General features: G+C 37.5%; 1 protein-coding gene across 46 annotated transcripts in view; it reads right to left on the reverse strand.

Annotated features, from left to right (window-relative positions):
- Window positions 1-13958, reverse strand: part of LRRC4C (leucine rich repeat containing 4C) — a 1379884-nt gene that overhangs the window by 47873 nt on the left and 1318053 nt on the right. The gene's annotated exons all lie outside the window — the stretch shown is intronic.

The raw sequence follows: 13958 nt of genomic DNA on the forward strand, positions 1-13958 counted from the left end.
GAAATGTTCTCATTTGCCATCTCACCTCATCTACAAGCTTCTTTATCCGTCTAACCACATCTACTACTTATCTCTTTTTGTCTTCTATTATGGTTTTCTTAAAGGGCAGCAACCGTATTACACCTAGTCTTGATTAAGTAGGCATGCCATTTGTCACTGAGCCAAGCAAGAAAATTCCTCATAGTGGTCCCCTTAAGGCAGTGCTTGGAACGTTTCCCAGAAAGCACAGTGCATCCTGTCCATATCCTATCCACCATACCATGTAAAAGAACATTAATATCCATTAAAAGTTTCAGATAAATTTTCAATCAAATATTTTAATACAGCCCAGAGAGAAAGATAGTTTCACATTATCTTGAAGGTTTGATCTTAGTAAGGATTGCCTGTCTTTCAGAGGGATTAGAACAAAGTATGCTGCAGCTCAAAGAAGTCACCACCTTGTTCAATGGTCTGAATGACAGTAAAGTAATACAGACTCTCCCTTAGAGGAATCACTGCGTTGCAAAATATCTAGACTATTATTAAGACATTTGCTGGCAAGGTATCAAGCAAGTTGTGTAAATTGAACCATGGCTGATTTTAATTTATGATGGGATGTGAAATTAAAAATATATATACATACTTGTGTATATGTATGAGTATATATATTCTGAAAGGCAATATGTTGTTATGTATGAATTGGACTATAAGCTGCTTCTAGAGTCAATCTAGCCTATGAATAGAAATTGATAATAATAACGTAACAGCAATTATGCTACCTAGTTAGAAATACCACATGTAAGAAGATTCCCAAGCTAAGTACAGTAGGCAGAATTCTGAGATGATCCTGAGCCACACCCTTATATAATCCTCCCACTCTTTGAGTATGAACAGGATTTATAACTTGCTTCTAACCAGTAAAAAATTGCAAAGGTGGTGGGATTATAATTTGTTTCTATAACATAAACAAATACAAACTCCCTTCATTGGGTCATATTACACAGCAAAGATGATGGGAGTCACACCTATGATAAAGTAATTTTTATATAAGATCTGTCTTAGCACATTGTAGCAAAAGTTTCTGGCTTTGAAAAACTTAGCTTCCATGTGGTTATTAGAGGGTCGTGTGTCAAAGAAGTCTAAGAACTGAGTATGTGGCCTAACTGACAGCCAGGAAATAAGCTAGGACCTCAGTCCTAAGCCACCAGGCAGTGAATTCTGCCAATAATTACTTAAGGTTACCACAGGAATGTCCAGTAGACGCTGTATAAGAAGTTCATCAATGGATGAATTTTTTTAAATGTGGGAAACATATGCAATGGAATATGATTCAGCCATAACAGAGAATGTCAGCTCACTACAGCCTCCATCTCCGGGGTTCAAGTGATTCTCCTGCCTCAGCCTCCAAGAGCAGCTAGGATTACAGGCATGCGCCAAGATGCCCGGCTAATTTTTTGTATTTTTAATAGAGATGGAGTTTCACCATATTGGCCAGGCTGGTCTTGAACTCCTGGCTTCAGATGATCTGCCCGCCTCGGCCTCCCAAAGTACTGGAATTACAGGTGTGAGCCACTGCATACAAATACTGTCATTGGCAGCAACATAAACTGGATATCACTGTGACTGACACTTAGACAGCACTAGAAAAACAAATATTCCATGTTCTTTCTCATATGTAACAGCTAAGAAAGTTAATCTCATAGAGGTAGAGAGTAGACAGATACCAGAGGCAGGGAAGGGGGTTGGGGATGATTTTATATTTCAAAATAGCTAAAAGAGAAGATGTTAAATATTCCCAATACAAAGAAATTATAAATGTTTGAGGTGATAGAAATTCTAAATACCCTATTTGATCATTACACTGTATATGCATGTATCAAAATGTCACTTGCACTCCATAAATTGGTACAATTATTATGTATCAATAAAGTTTATTAAAACAGAAGTTTAAAAGTGACATTAATCTGCTAACTAAGCTCAGGACATGTTACCAAAGTGAAGTGCAATTGCTTTTCTCCAGAATTCTTAAAAATATAAAAATAAAAGTGGCTCCCGCTGGAGGTCATGGCGCTCGCGAAGGCGAGGTCATCAGTTCAAGGCTAACCTGAGCAACCTCATAAGCTCAAACTGATTGGCAAGAAAAAATAAAATCCCACATTAAGTATACAGATTGGTATTTATTAAAGAACCATGGGTCATATGAATATATCCCCAAGGAACTTAATTCTCGTGATAAAAACATGATATCATGTGAAACAAATATGACATACAACCAGGTATATAATTGTATCTGTGTGTTTGCATATGTCTGCATGTGTCTCTATTTTTATGTGTGTATACATGTATATATATTTGCATGCCTGTATCTATATGTATCTATGTATGTGTCTCTGTGTATCTGAGAATTTGTGTGTGTGTACCTTTGTATTTGTATATATGTATATGTGTTGTGGGAGTTTATGAGTGTATCTATATGAATGGCAAAGTGTGTGTATGTGTGTGTATGCATCTGTTTATATGTGTGTTAAAGGCTTGAAGAAGATCAAGAAAAGACAAATTATCCTTTTCAAAGGCCTTTATAAAAATTAGTGAGGAGTAGAGAGAAAAACACAATACAAAAAACAACAGAAAACCCACTGATTTTGGATTCTGCAATCTAGTTTTAGTCCTAATTCTGTGATATGTTAGTTTTGTGACTTTGGTAACCTGCTTCAGTTCTGAGTCTTAATTTTCCAGTATATAAAATGAATTAGATCTTGAACAAAAACTATCCCACTGTTAGTAGGGGTGTAAACTGGTACAACCACTTTAGAAAACTATTTGGCTCTCTTTAATGAAGCTAAACACACTCATGCCATATGACCCAGCAATTGCTGTCCTAGGTATCTATACACAATACAAATGTGTACATATGTTCCAAAGGCACACTTAGAATGTTTATAGCAGCACTGTGTAGTCCTGATACACTAAACTAGAATGAGAACTAATCTAAAATTAGAACTAACTGAACACTCATTCAATGAACAGATACACTGTGGCATATGCACCAGTGTAATAGTATATGGCCAGAAAATGAGCATTCTATAGGCTTACAAAAATATGAATGAACTTCACAAACAAAGAAACCTGATACAAAGAAATCTCATATAATTTACAGGTAGTACAGGAACAAACAAACATGATCTTAATCTATACTCATTGATGTGAGGATAGTAGTTATGCTTGAGGACTGGGCAGTTACTAGAAGAGAGTATAAGGAGAAGGGGCATTGTCAGTTTCCTATTGTGTGTGCTGGTTAAGTGTGTATTCAATTTGTGAATGAACACATATGCTTCTGATATGTGTGATTTTTTTATTAGAATACTCCACATAAATATAATTTTTTAAAGCTTCACACATAGTATCAGGCAGCTATGATGATCGAATAGGAGAATGCATTTAGGCATGATCTGAACCACTTCAGCATTGCAGCTCTATAATAAAAAGTTGTCCAACTGTGGGTAATGACCACTAGTTGGTTATATGATCAATTTATGGTTTGGAAACTGTATAAATAAAATGAAAAAGACTAGAAGAGAAAATACTGGAGTGCATTATATGCTGTTTTGTGATATAAACATCCATATATATGTTCATATGGGTTGAGATGTCACATTTACATTTTATTCTGAGTCACAGTTAAAAGGAGTCAAAATTATTGCTTTAAGGGGCCCATGATATAAGTTCATATAGCCTGTGTCTAAATTATGACCAGCCTTGATTCGATATTAATTAAGTGAAAGGCATTTTGACAGGGGAACCCCGGACTACAATTAAAGCACTTCCAATATATATTATGAGTAATACTGATGATTGCTCTTATCACTCCTGGACATTTGCCTGAAGATGTAGGACTTTACACTGCATAGACCAGAATTCTGCAAATTGCTTCCACAATACAAAAAGCATAGGTTTTCCAAAATCAGAGTTTCTGGAAAGTACATAGCCTCTGTTTCGACCGTTTTTCTTGGTAACATTGTAGCAGATGTGGTGAGTGGTAACTCTGTGTACCAGTGAAGATGCAGAATGGAAAATGTTGTTTATTTGCATAGTCTCAAAATAATGGGATGAAGATAATAAGGAATAGCTATATTTATACGCCTTGATTTAATTAATTCCAGCTAAGATGTTTGTAATCATGTGATTTTATGTTTGGGTAAATATGTCAACGTGAACATTAGTCGCTAATATGAGGCAGCAAGGAAAAAAATTAAAAAGCCACCAGCAGAAGGCAGGCCTCAGTAATTGTCAGTTTTCTACTTTGGGATGTTTTATCACAGAAATCACTAGTGATGCTATTCTGTGACAAAAAGTGCTCTGGTGTGGTGGAGAGAAACGTGGTATAGAATAAAGGGATGAGCAAAGCGTAGGGTGAGGCTTAAGCCTGGAGAGCTCTTTCGATATTGAGATGAAGGCAGAGTAGAAAAACTGCAATCTTTTGGGGTAGGGCCATTTCACTTCAAACCTACTCACCCTTAATATACTTTCCAGAGGAAAGGAGATGTGAAATAAGAAAACCAAAGAGGGAACATAATTAGAGATAAACTGTTTAACTAAGGGGCAGAGGTTATTCTGAGGTTCTTGGCAAAATCAAATGGGGACCAAAAGATGGTGGAAGAAGGTCCGTTCAGAGGGACAAGATGTGCAGGTTTACTATAAGACTAACATTTTTGAGAAGCCATTTAGATTGGATTCAGGTGGCAAAGTGGATAAAGAAAAGGGGTCCTGGGTAGATTGTTGTACGCTGACCAAAATAGTAGACATGGTTTTGAGCTGACTCAAGAAGGGCTCGTTTAGATTTGTTCTAGTTTGTGTGCAAACCTGCTGATGCTTCAAGTCAATGAATCCACTTCACATCTGTGTGGATTGGTCACATTAAATAGAAGAAAAGGATCCTGAAAATCTCCACAGTATGCAAGAGCCTTCCTTTGAGCTGATTGAAGCTGGGAGCACAGAGGACAAAGGCTCCCTGCCTTTATCTCAGTCACATGTTCCTGCCTTGTGAAGGGTCAGATGGGGAAGAGAAACCTCACATCAGAGTTAATGATCATAGCCCTGCTTTGCTAATTAATGCCACTGACTCATGCGGTGTGAAAACACAACTTAAAAGGCTCCACACCAGCTGAGAAGTCTGGGCTGAGAGAGGAAAGTAACAGAAAAGCCTTTACATAACTAAGAATCAAGGAGAATCTTTCCTTTTCTGTTAATCATGTCTTTTAAATCTATAATTTCTGAGTAGGGCAGGTAGGCAAAAATCAAATCAGTGCTGCCCTCACAACACTGGTTCCATTTTAATGAAAAGCCATCACCTTCATATTTCCTCTTATAAGGGCATAGACAAGAGCCACCCCATGTCTCAGTTTTTACTTCAGTTTTTTTTTCCTTTTAATTATTGCATAAGCAATTCTAACCCTTGAGTTTCATAAAGTAACTTTGCAACGTAGCATTTTAACTCATGATTGCTTTAAAAACGAATGAGTGTGCACTCTCATTGACATATACATTCAAATACATACATGCATGTATATGAGGTTCTAAAAATATATCATATTGAGACTTATTTTTCTGGGATAATGGTAAGCTTTAAATAGTACCCTAGTATTCTTAAAGAGTTCATGAATCCTCTTAACTAGTTCATTTGCCAGTCACAGTATGGACATTTCTTTCTATAGAAAATAATTTCAACATGATTCTGTCGGTGAAATTCTGGACCAGGGGAGGATGCAAGGCACTCATACATGTGTATATGTTATTTTAAAACTCTGCCCAGGGGTTGAGTTCTTACAGCATGTGAAATTTTTTAGGTGTAAGTATTTTGGGGTTGGGAGTGAGTCAATCCCAGGGTATCAAGATAACTTGAGACAAATTTATTTAATTACTTAGCAAGTTTTCCCCATATAGGTGTACACATTTTATGTTTTAGTAGGCATATAAATATGAGTATAGTAAAACTATATGCACAGATTTGCAATATAATATTTTGATTTCATAACACCTGCTCAATGTGCTGTGTTTATTGTTGGGACAAACAAGGCACATGCTTGTCAGTTGAGATTCCATTTCTGTTTTCATTGTGAAGAGTTGTAAACTATTATCTCTTATAGATCTTACTCCATGACCCTTGTAACCAAGTCTAGTATTCCACTTAAAAAAAAAAAGAGATCTAAAATGCAACATCACTTGTATAATTCACAATTTACACAATTTCTTATTAGCACTAATTATATATAAAGGTAGGTCATTTTGTCTGAAGCCAACCCCTAGCATTAATTATTACTGTATTACCGGAATGCTAATTTGGAAGTGTTCAATTGTTCTTCTTTTTGCAAACACAAGATAATGCTATGCTTTTAGTTATGAGGCAGGTTTATTTTGAGTAGAGGAAACAATGGTTAATACTAGCTTGGCTTTATTATAATATATAGTGGTCCCAGATAAAGCACAAATTTGTGATGTTTTTAGAACACAGAGTTCCATTTTAATTGTGGGTGATAATAGTGCTAGAATGTTATATAAGAGGAGTATGCATGTGAGTGGGATTCTTATGAATATTTGTATATATTCTTCTGTAACCCAGTACATACATATGAATGGTTAAAAGAACATAAAAGTACTTTACGTAATGACTCATCACCCATTCTCTGCTTTGTTCTAGTGCAGTCATACTTGCACATTAACTTGAATGCTAACTTTGCTCCTGTGGCAAACAAAAAGACAGAGAACCTTGTGCACCCAAGGAGGTTCTGGAAAGGGCTCACTCAGTGAAAACATCTGCAGTGCCTATCAAAGATGTAAATCAAGGCCTCCAAATTACATCTTTGGTGAAAGTAAGATGCTGAACAATGAATGAAAGGGGTATGTGCCTCACAGTGAAGCTACATCAAGAGAGAAGAAAAACTAGATATAACCAGAGAGGGAAGAAAACAATAATAAAAGAAAAAGTGAAATAGAGAGTAGAAGATATTCACAAATATCTCTAGGGTATAACAAAAGGAATGCTAATGTCTTGCTCAAGTCTTGAGAAATCCAAGCACTGTAAAATCTTTTTGTAGCCAAAACATGAGGAATCCAAGATAGGAGAAAAGAGACATTCTAACTTCATCAAGTGAGAGTTTGCTCAGGCTTACCTCATCCTTCCAACACATGAGCAAGAAATGAAGTGAGACTGTTTCTCTTTACAATGCATTAAATAGAATCCAAATAGAATGCCTGTGATGACAAACTTTTGGGACACTACGTGTTAAAGTACAGCAGCACTTCTTAGAGCCTTTTACATGCTAATAAATTCTACCATTTTTAAGATGGGAAGACGTATCATATGTAGGGAGAAAGTAGATCAAGGCTTCCTTTATCCAGAGCATTTACAGTGTGGGAAATTATGTTTCTGAAAGCTAATTATGGAAAAGGCTGAATTAGACTTGTCAGTTAAGATACTGAACAATACCTTATATTAAAAAGAACAGACTGTTATAAAAGCAAAAAATTGAAATAATTTAAAACTCATAAAAAAGGCAAATCAAGGATTGCTTTAGGAATTTGTTTTTTATTTCTTGGTAGAGTGTCATAATGATTTTAACAATCAAACTTGATAAGAAACTTATTTCTACAGTCTTGATATTTGTTCTTTCTGCATGTTATGTTTTACTGAATGCATAAAAATAAATGTTGAATGCTTCAGCATTAAACTTGGCTTTACAAGATTAAGATATTAGAACTTGGAAAGGGAGGAAAAAAATTATGGACAAAAACCCTAGCAATAACTGGAACCATCTAGAGACCCCTGTAGATAGGGCAGGGTTGTTTGCTAGATATACTAATTAAATAAGGCAATGTATTAAAATGGTTTACATTGTGCTTGGCACCCAATCAGCACCCAATGTTAGTAAAAATTTTCATGCGCTTTGATATTCTTATGTCATATACCACATAAAAAGTAGGGGCCTTTATGAGCATAGAAATAATCTCCTAGAAGTAAAAAGAAGAAACTAACAGGTAATCTCCTATGCTGACTCATACACCATATATGGCAGAAGGAGCTTGCGCTTAATCTAATTAATTCCGACCCCTTCCAACCGGCACAATCTAATCTAATCAGCTGAAATAGGTTGCTATTTGTTGTAGTATAATTCAGCCAAGGTTACCAGTGGCCCTACACTGGTCACTTTGTCAAAATTATCTTTCCACACCACCATGCAGCACAACGTTTTGGCCTGAACGTCTGTTTCCTCACATGATCTTTCCCCTCATGAATGAATTAGTGCCTTATAAAAGCTACTTGGAAGGCTGAGGCAGGAGAATTGCTTGAACCTGGGAGGCAGAGGTTGCAGTGAGCTGAGTCACACCACTGCACTCCAGCCTCGGCAACAGAGTGAGACTCCGTCTCTAAAAAAAAAAAAAAATATTTCTTCACTTTTTTGCTCTTCTGTCATGAGAAAACCTATATGGCACCATCTATTGCCATCTATCGGGAATAGCTCTCAACAGACACATCGGACGGCACCTTGATCTTGGAATTCCCAGTCTCCAGAACTGTGAAAATATATTTCTATTATTTATAAATTAGCTAGTCTTAGCTTATTTTGTTATAGTAGTACAAATGGACTAAGACATACACTGTTAACATTCTAGTCTAAACCACTCTACTGGATGACTTTAGTAGCACTCCAGCTGACTAATGCTATACCATTCCTCTCCCTTCACTATCCTGCCCCCCACAGAACAGCCAAAATGATTGTTGAAAATTCAGTCAGATCACGGTCATTCCCTTGATTAACTCCTTCCAGCATTTCCAGTCCACTTCCTAAGTGGATTTATGAAATAAACCCAAATTCTTTTTTTTAAGCATATAATTTTTATGCTCCCTTTTTACCCTCCCATTCTTCCCATGCTCCCCAGTTTGTTCCTGCTTCATGGCATTTGCTGTCTGTCACTGTTGTTTCTGCTTGAAACAACCTTTCCTTCAACTGACACATACCTGTCTCCCAGTTATTCAAGCCTTAGGTGCCATAGTTTCTGAAGTGAAGGGGCAGAAGGACCTTCTACACCTGATTGCATCACCTCGTTTAGTGGCACAGTCACTCTTGATTCATACTGCTCTGTGTTAGAGTTGAAATGTGTGCCCTCAAAAAGATGTGTTAAAGTCTTAAGTCCCACAGCCTCCAAGTTTAACTTCACTGTAAGTAGAAATAGCATTTTCATAGAAGTAATCAAGTTAAAATTCAGCTATTAGTGTGGGCTGTCATAAAAAATGATTTCCTTCTAACAAGTGGAAATCTGTACACAAAGACAGATAGGCACAGAGGACGTTCATGGGAAGACACGTAAGGAGATGGCAGTCATGAGACTGGAGCAGTACAGCTACAAGCCAAGATACTTGGCCAAGGATTGCCATCAAATGCCAGAAGCTGGAAGAAACAAGAAGGAATTCCTCACTAGAGTGGTGAGGGAGTACATGGCTCTGATGGCACCTTAACTTTGAATTTGTACCCTCCAGAGCTGTGAGACAATACATTTTTGTCTTTAGCTTACCGAGTTTGTGGCACTTGGCAATGACAGCCGTAAGAAACTAATGCTTTGTTTTCATTTTCTTTGCAGCACTCGTGACAGCTGCAATCATTTCTTTGGTTTACTGCTATAGGTCACTTTCCACACTAGAATGCAAAGTCCCCAAGAGGCAAAGACCTGCGTGTCTGGTTGTGTGCCATGTGACCTGGATTTGGGAGAATGCCAAACAAAGAAAGTGATGCTCAAAATATATACAATAAATTAATTAATAGAATTGAATGGGAGCATTCATGAAGTTTAGAGGACAATGAACACAAATACCTACAACCACTCCCTTTGTTTTACTGGCTTACTTGATTGCTTTTACTTGTCTACACATCTTTTTTTTTTGAGATGGAGTTTCGCTCTTTTTACCCAGGCTGGAGTGCAATGGTGCAATCTCGGCTCACCGCAACCTCTGCCTCCTGGGTTCAGGCAATTCTCCTGCCTCAGCCTCCTGAGTAGCTGGGATTACAGGCACGTGCCACGATGCCCAGCTAATTTTTTGTATTTTTAGCAGAGATGGGGTTTCACCTTGACCAGGATGGTCTCAATCTCTTGACCTCGTGATCCACCCGCCTTGGCCTCCCAAAGTGCTGGGATTACAGGCATGAGCGACCGCATCCGGCCTACACATCCTTTAAGTTCAATCCTTCTGAAGAGTATTATTCAATCTGGGACTACCTCTAAAGGTCTATGCATTATTATGGAAACAAAGCCTCAGTGGATCTTACTTAGTGCCTAGATGATGATACCTGTAAAACATAAGTACCATTCCCTAAGAAGAAGGGGAAAGCAAAGGATTCTTTGAATAAGAAACATATTAAAAATAGTAAATAGTTTCTGTCTCTGGCTCTATACAGGTTTCATGATCTGGGTCAGTGATAGATGATGGGAAACTTGATAGCAGATATCTCTAAACCAGGGTATTCAATGAATACTTACGTTAGTAAACTCTGTTACCTCTCTTTAGCTTGGGAAGCATCAAGGTATTGCAGTTAAGAAAGCATAAGGTCTGGAGGCAGATAACCCTAAAGTTCAGGCTCTTCTAACTTACCGGTGTGCAAACTTGAACCAACCTTGTACAAATTACCTTATTTTCTCAGCTCCAGGTTTTTCAAAAGCCCCACCCAATTGAGGAACAATGGCATACACTCTAAAATGTTGATGAGAAAATTAAGAGATAATGTGTGCGTGGTGTTGGCGCACTGCCTGGGGCACAGTAAAAATGATATACATGCTAGATAATATCGCATTGATTATTTGAAGAGTCTGCCGGTCACAGAATTCATGGACAAGATTGATGCCTTGTGTTATGTGAAGAATACAAACTCAAATCAATTATTTGACTCACACACCAAGTAAAGCTATTTTTACTTCTGCTGGCCTTGACGATTGAACTAGGCTTCACTGATTTAAATGAAATTGACGATTAGGAGTAACTTCAACATACAGAAGCCAAATCCCCACAGCTGTTATTAATCCCAACATAATTAATTAAAATCCTAAAGAAACATAAGAGATTCCTTCTTAAAATGGTCACTCAAGACTGTTAGAAGGCTATGAATATCTACAATTGATGATGAACTTAAAGGCAGTATTGTCTCAGTACCCTGTGTGTGCACCTGTGCATATGTGTGTGTTATTTTTCTTCTGCATCAAACCATATTTCTGAAATAGCCACAGCAAGAGTCTCATTTATGCTTTTATGTTTGTCTTTTTCTCTTTCCTACAGTATAACTATAGCAGCAGCATAGAATTTGACCACAAGACAATATAGTTCATGAAGACAAAGAAAAAAGTGCAAGACTAATAACAATAACCAATGGATTTTTTATTGCATTATAGTTGATACAGTATTTTCCTACTAATTATTTCACTTGCTTCTCCCAGAGGACAGGTCAAATAGTTATAAGTAATATTTCTATTTTGAAAGTGGAGGGAACTGAGGTCAAATGCTTTGATTAAAGTCACAGAGCTTCTCTGTGATAGGAGTGGTGCTAAATCCACAAATTTCAACCACAAATCTCCTTTCCTTCCATTACAACTTGCAGCAGTAATTATGTAAAAAGCGAGAGACAGATTGATGATCTAGAATATAGTTAGAAAGAGAGCCTGCATAATACTTCTAGCTCTACCATTACCATGTAAGATAATATCAGCTTATCAGCTTTGAAAACATTGCATCTTGTCTCTGTTGAGGACTAACATCTTGAAGCAGTGTTTGCATAATAGATTTGATTGTGTTAACCTTACCTGATGCTGTTTGCTCATAAAACAAAGGACTTAATGTCACTGACTAAATTCATCACTAAATGAAAATTCACAAAGTTGTCTAGATAACCTAATCTCCAAATTTGTAGCAAAATTGGTAAAAAATGTGTGAGTGGTTGCTTTGCTGCCTTAACTCACATCCAGGCTTCCCAGCGAACAAGGAAAACTAGACCGGCTTGTCTCTGGGAAATCCTCTGCTTAGTCACAGCTCAATTCTTCTACCCAAACAAAACACCGTCCAAACCCAGACTGACAGCCCACAAAGAGAAAACATTCAAGATCAGAACCTCATCTTTCAAAGAACGCTGGGGACTATCTCACCAAGGCAGTCTCAGACTTGAGACCAACCTGCTTCTCTGCACAGTGATGGCAGTTCCTCATGATCTACACACAGAGATTTTTAGCCTTAACGTTGCTTCACACATACTACATGCAAAGGCTGGCTTGTCCTTCCTTGATGAGTATTGGGAAACTAAATAATTCCAAAGTTCCACAGCCTCCCTTAAAGCCTCCAGAGCACAAGATCTCCTCCCTATTTATCCATAGTCTGCAGCATTTCAGTCCTTGATTATACACTGTCTTCTGCTCTCCAGTGGTTCTACATGTTACCATCTTGTTTCCCCAGCACATTCCGAAGTCATTTAATTATTTTTTAAGTCGCTTAACACTTCACCCTGCCACCATTATAAAGGTGGTTTCAGCTACTGTGTGCCATGCCCTGAACTAAATTCTGGAGCTATATAGAGGCCGAATAAAGAAGTCTTGCCCTTCAGAGTCTCCTAAGGTCATAATGGAGACATTCACATTTATAGCTCACATCAAAATGATACAAGAGCTATGCCAGCAATATAAATATATTATTTAGAGAGTTTGGGGAGAATGAGATGACATAATAATTGATAGAAAATTCTTTGGTGGAGGAGGATGGGGGTGATAAAAGGGTATTTAGGTAAGGAGAATATGACCAAATTCACCCAGTTTGAAAGAGGAGGTTTGGCATGTTTTGAGAATGTCAGGTAGCGTAATAAGACTGCACATAAAGAATGAAGATAGAACGTGGCTTTATGTAGCAAAGATACCTGAATAATTTTGCATTGTCCTTCTTGTTATAATGTAAGCTCATTGAATGCAGAGATGATGTGTTTTGTTCACTGTTTATTCTCGGCATCTAGAACAGTGTCTGTCAGATGGTGGCAATTTAGTAAACATTTTTTTTAAACTAAATGAGAGATAAAAGGAATCATGCATGATATTCAAACAAGGGATAAAATAAATTCGATTGTTGTTTTAAAAGACAACTTATGTCCCTTCTGGATTCTTTTTTTCCACTCCCCTTTTAAGAGACAGGGTCTCTGTTGCCCAGGTTTCATTGCAGTTAGTACAATCATAGCTCATTGCAGCCTGGAAGTCCTCGGCTCCAGTAATCCTTCAGCCTCAGCCTTTCTAGAAGCTGGTACTACAGGTGCACATGACCACACCCAGCTAATTATTTTGTAGAAATTGGATTTTGATATGTTGCCCAAGCTGGTCTTGAACTTGTGGCCTCAAGTGATCCTCCTGTCTCAGCCTGAGGATTGCTGAGATTATAGATGTGAGCTACCACACCTGCTTCCCTTCCACTTTTAAAATTGCTCTTTTTATAACTTATAATTTGCTATTGAATGTAAATCTCTCATTTTTCTACCCTTGTTTTGCCAGAGTCCTTTTTCAACAAAATGACAAGGATACTTATTTAAAATGTAAGTTAAATCAGAACCATCTCTGGTCAAAACCCACCATTGACCTGCCATCTTATGAATACATCTAGCTCTACCATTCTAGTTCTTCTCATGGGTTAAAGAGCTTATATCATTGCTCATTATCTCAAGGTCTCCTACCTTCTTTATCTTCAGCTCCAACTTCTCTCCCTCACTATATACCTTCCAGTCACACTGAACTCCTTGGCATTCCATGAATGAAGGAGGCATGCTCCTGCCTATTCTCTTTGCTTGGAATCATCTTCCTCCAGATAGCTGTAGGGCTCACATTCTCATCTCTTTCTGATATTTGCTCAAATGTCACTTTCACATAAAACTTTCCATGAGCAATTTGTTCTAAATTTTATACTTTGTCTCCACTGCCAT

Source organism: Callithrix jacchus, chromosome 10 (assembly GCF_049354715.1).
Source record: "Callithrix jacchus isolate 240 chromosome 10, calJac240_pri, whole genome shotgun sequence".
NCBI classification, from domain to species: Eukaryota; Metazoa; Chordata; class Mammalia; order Primates; family Cebidae; genus Callithrix; species Callithrix jacchus.